This window comes from Drosophila ananassae, chromosome XR (genome assembly GCF_017639315.1).
Source record: "Drosophila ananassae strain 14024-0371.13 chromosome XR, ASM1763931v2, whole genome shotgun sequence".
In the NCBI taxonomy this organism is placed as follows: Eukaryota; Metazoa; Arthropoda; class Insecta; order Diptera; family Drosophilidae; genus Drosophila; species Drosophila ananassae.
The window spans coordinates 4,695,280-4,700,958 of NC_057932.1; positions in this window are offsets into that span (position 1 = coordinate 4,695,280).

Here is a 5,679-nt window from a genome sequence, read left to right on the forward strand (position 1 = left end):
ATTAAGAGCAAGCCGGCCCTACTGACCGCTGAAAGGCATAGGGCACGGTCTTGCTCATCCGCTCTGCTCACTCCGACTCCCGCGTCATGGAGTTCGCAGTGTAAAACCCCCCCTCCAATGGTGGAACCAAATTTCGCACCAACAACAAGCAGTCCAGCAATTTCTGCAACTACGGCGACAAAACTGAAACTCAAAATACCGCGACATCAACGATTACAGCAAGTACAAAAAGAACAACTTCGGAAAGTGCCAAAAAGGGCCCCGGCCTTACAGACTGGATTGGATTGCTAAATCCAATTTAAGCGCAAGCTCAGCCCGTAAAGTAATCCGGCAAAGAAGTTAACCAGGTCCAGAAGATCGACGAAGAACCAGGCAGATCCAGTAGTAACAAATTTGCCCTACTGGCGAACAAATCTATATCAGGGAGAAAAACTCGAGTGCCCTGCTCAACCGAATTGCGGCGTTGATCGGGATCGGTGACAACTTTCAAAACTGAAGAGCACTACCGTATCATGTCCAAATATTTGAACAACGATCGGATAACCTATTACACGTACCAGCTGAAAAGCAGCAAGGGCATACAAGTGGTAGTAAAGGAAAACGAAAAAGGCAGTCGTCAGGCAACGGGTACTACAGGGGGAGAAACGCATGATTTCATGTGCTGTAACTGTGTACACCGCTGGTAGTGCGACTATACTCTCCACGTGAGGGCGGCTGGTAACAGGTTCCGGTAAGGTCATGTCTCTGCCGAGGACGCTGGCGAATCGTAGTCGGGCGGGAAGAAGAACACTTCCTCAAATCACCCCAATCCAAGGTGGAACAGCATATGCCGAGGGATGCATGTCCGGGGGGTGCACGGACGACCCCTCAGTTTCAATCCGACTTATCATGATAAGCGGGCTATGTCATGATGGACGAACACCTTCCCGCCTACTCGTGGGTCCAATTATGAATCTAAACAAAAACACAAACAAAAATAGTGGAGAACGGAACTCCCCAAGAAAGTCCGGAAATGGGATCATGGATCCGTCAATCTCCAAGGCAGATAGAGGCCAAAGAGATGCTGGGATGGCGAAGCTCCCCACTGAGGGACAACGTCCGGAGGCGAGCTGCGCCGATGCCAAGGCACCGACCCCCAAAAAGGGGGCCCACTATGGGACCACCGAACGGTGTGGGGGGCAAGATCCCAGAGTCGAGCTCCTTTCGCACCGGCGGCATCCCTAAGGAAGGCCTTGGTCCGGCGACTGCTGGCCCCTTGCAGCGGAAGGGCTCCCATAAGGATAGAAGGAGAGCGGCCTTCATTCTGATGAGGGCAGACCCATCGGCGGAATCCAACCCCGATCAGGCTGAGATAATAAAGTGGGCGAGGGAAATCGTGCCTGACTTTCAGACAGCAAAAGCGGGAGTGAGACTGGATCCGAAGAAGCCGACAGAAGTAGGTGACTCTGCCAAGGATAGCGCACAAAGTGCGAAGAGGCAGAGGTCGACGGACGGTGGAGCGCCCCTAGCGAAGAAAAAAAGGTGCAGACGCAACAGAGCAACAGATCCTTCGCAGGGGTTACTAAGGGTAGGACCATCATTGGGGTCGTTGACAACGGCTCCAAAGATGGCCTGATCCCCAAGGAGCTTTGGCGGAGGGTGGTGAACGAGCTGCATGGGCGCTTCATGGAGGAGATGCTCAAGAGCGGAGGACCTCCACCGGACTGCGAAGACGCAGGGTGGTACCAAGGTAGCATCAAGGTGATAGCGTGCCAAGATGCGAGGTCTGTAAGCCTCTACAAGCGAATGATTGCGTCGCTTGGAGAGGTTTACCCAGGAGCCAGACTGGAGGCGGTCGACTGGGACAAGATCCCCAGCAAACCGAGGGCGCGCGTATGGCTGACAGAGAAGCCGGCGGACCCTGCTACCATACTGGCCATGCTCAAAATGTGCAATCCCACACTCCCTACGGCGGACTGGAAAGTCCCCAAGGTGGAGGAAGCAGTGGGACTAAGAAGGCAGGTCGTCCTCACTCTAAATGAGGAGACTGCTAGGATCCTGGAGGGTGCTGGCAGCCGTATTAAGTACGGGTTCGAGCACGTAGCAGTGAGGATCTACAAGTCGGATGCGAAGAATAAGCCAGGAGGCATCGACTTAGAGTTAGACGCACAAGAGCTAGACTTGGGGGAACCGACCGAAGAGATCCGCCCAGAAAGAATGTCAGATGTGGAGGAGGATATTCTGGAAGTGTACACTTCAGAGGAGAGTGACTTGGCAAGGGCTCTTGGAGGCGTCGGCATGGAGGAGGACTCACTGCTAGGCTCCGACACCGAGGCTGAGGTTACTGTGGTGGAAAATCTGAAGGATGTCTCTGACATTCCTGCAGATAAATCTCCATCACAGTAAGGGGGCATCCGCCGCCCTCCTGCTCCATCTCGCAGAGAGTGGAGCTGACGTGGCCCTCATCCAAGAACCCTGAATCCATAGAGACAGGATTCTCGGTTTGGGGGCGTCGGATTTCAGGCTGTACACAGCCGATGTAACAGGTAAAAAGCGAGCATGCATACTCGCAAAAAAGAGCCTTAACATTTTCTTGCTATAAAATTTCAGCAATGAAGATCATGTAGCCGCATCGATAGAAGGCCCAGGCGGCCATCTAACAATATGCTCGGCGTATATGGGTCATGACCAAATAGGACCCCCACCGCACTTGCTACTTAGGCGGCTTGTGGAAGACAGCGAGAAGAGGAAAATCGACCTACTAATAGTAGGCGATGCCAACGCTCATCACAGTCAGTGGGGAAGCACTGACACAAATGAGAGGGATGAGTCAATCTTTGATTTTATCCTCAGCTCTAAGCTTCTAGTGGGTAACAGAAGTTCAGAACCTACCTTCGTCGTCAAGAACAGGAGAGAGCTTCTTGACATTACACTATTCTCGCACTCCCTGGCTGATGCAATCACCAGCTGGAGAGTCCTAGACAAACACTCCTTTTCAAACCACCGCTACATTAAGGTAGCCGTAAATTTTGAAAACTTCACCAAGCAAGCAGTTCGAAACCCTAGGAAGGCAAACTGGGAGCTCTATAAAAAGATACTGGTTAGATCCCTAGGTGAACCACCTACAGAGATTATCGAGACTTACGAGGGGCTAAACGCCATGGTAGGAAAGCTTACTGCGACGAGCGCAAAAGCATACCACAGGGCCTACCCCAAGAAAAGAATAGGTAGCAGCAGATCGAAGAAGGCTCCATGGTGGACCTCGTCGCTAGCCCCCTTCAAGAAAAATGCACGTAGGGCCTTTAACCACGCGCACCGTTTTAACACAGACGGGGCGTGGGAGGCCTATAAAGCTGAACTCAGGCGGTACAACAAAGAATTGCGAAAGGCAAAGAGAGTTGCCTGCACCAATATCCAGGAGACATCAGAGGCCGCCCGCCTAAGAAAGATTCTCTCTACTACAGCCCCCATCGTAGGTTATATTTAGAACACGGATGGGCGGTGGACAACCTCAAGCCAGGAATCCCTGGAGACCCTTGTCAACGCACACTTCCCGGGTTGCTCATAGGAAGAAACAACCCAAGTGATGCGTAGCCAGGGCCATCAGGGCTTACTCAACTACCTACTTAGTGACAGAAATCTTAAATGGGCAATAGAAAGCTTTAAACCCTTCAAATCTCCGGGCCCAGACGGTATTATACCGGCTCAGTTATCAAGGGCCGGTATTAACCTAAGGAAATGGATCAAGAAAATCTTCAGTACAGTCTTCACTACTGGTATGGTACCAATGGCGTGGCTGTGCGCGAAGGTTGTATTCATACCCAAGGCGGGCAAACCATTCCACTGCACCCCTAAGGACTTCTGACCTATAAGTCTTTCATCCTTCCTCCTTAAGACTATAGAAAGACTCTTGAGTCTCCATCTCAAACTAACCATTAACCCAAATGACATCTCATGCTCTCAGCATGCTTACAAAAGGGGCCGATCAACAGAAACAGCCCACCACGAAATCACTGTGATCGCCGAGCGAGCGATCAACTTTAAGGAATACGCACTTGTTGCTTTTCTATACATAGAAGGGGCCTTCAACAACATCTTGCCGTGCTCAATAATTGATGCACTGACGGGACTTGGAATAGACGACCGATCAATTCACCTAATACGGCAGATCCTGGTCAACAGGAGTGTCGAGGCTACTCTTGGAGGTTCGACTATTCGAAGATACGTCAAGAGAGGCACCCCGCAAGGAGGTGTACTCCCACCACTACTCTGGAACGTGGCGGTTAACAGCCTACTGCGATCCTTAGAGGGTGGCGGATGTAAGATCATTGCGTACGCGGACGATGTTGCTATTGCCTTCGAAGGGAAATACCCACAAACGCTATGGGACCTAATGACAAGGAAGCTCGAAATTCTGTCTGCCTGGGCGCAAAGGAACGGGCTGGGAGTCAATCCGTCCAAGACAGAGCTCGTTTACCAGGAAGTACAAAATACCAAATCTAAGGCTTCCGAAACTTCTAGGGGAATCACTAGTTCTTAGTGATAGTGCGAAGTACCTAGGCATCACTCTAGACAGAAAACTGGACTGGAAGCTGAACACCGCAGATAGGACTAAGAAAGCGGCAATAGCACTCTATACCTGCCGCAAGGCGGTAGGCCTGAAATGGGGAATGTCCCCCAAGATAGTCAGATGGTTATACCAGCGTTCATCAGACCAATCTTATTCTATGGAGTTGTGGTCTGGTGGCCAGCCCTGGACAACTCCTTATGCAGGGAAAGATTAAGGAAGACGCAGCGCATGGCGGAGGTCTGAATAACAGGCAGTCTACGTACTACGCCTAGCGACGCCCTAGATATCATCCTTGACCTACTACCAGTAGAACTGATGGGGGTAAAGATAACCACTCTGGCGGCAATAAGACTGCGAGAGGCGAATCTATGGAGCAAGAATAGTTTTGGTCTATATCACTGGACAGACTGGACCTATATCACTTCATGCCTGAGGGGTGCACGGATTACTGCGTGCCCATCGACCAACCCACCACTAATTACAGAATCATCATACCCTCGAGGGAGGAATGGGACGCACGGACACCGGGACCGGAGGGCTCCATTCATATCTACACAGATGGATCAAAACTTAACGGCCAGGTGGGAGGCGGTTACTTTTGTGAACATTTGAGCCTAAAGGAGTCCTTCAGACTCCCTGACCACTGCGGTGTTTTCCAGGCTGAAGTAGTAGCTATTAGGGATACACTGGAATCCCCATCACTAAGGGGCAATTGGGATACAATATGCATCTTCTCAGACAGTCAAGCAGCGCTCGAGGCACTGGACGGATTCTCGTCCAACTCCAGGACAGTCAATGACTGTCGCAGATTTCTCAACGAGATGGCTGAACAGCATGACATCTACCTCATTTGGGTTCCCGGTCACAGGGACCACGAGGGAAACTGTGCAGCAGACGAACTAGCTAGGGCAGGGACTACCTACCCTCTCCTACCGGAGAAAGAATTTGTAGGCATACCCTTGGCTACTTGCAGGCTAAAGTGCAGGGAGTTTTTTGACCTGGCAGCCAATAGGAAATGGAGAAATCTCCAGACCTGTAGAACCTCACGTCTGATTTGGCCGACACGCTCTCAGAAAAGATCAGCGAGACTTATTGCTCTCACCAGACCAGACTGTAGCCTAGCGATTGGG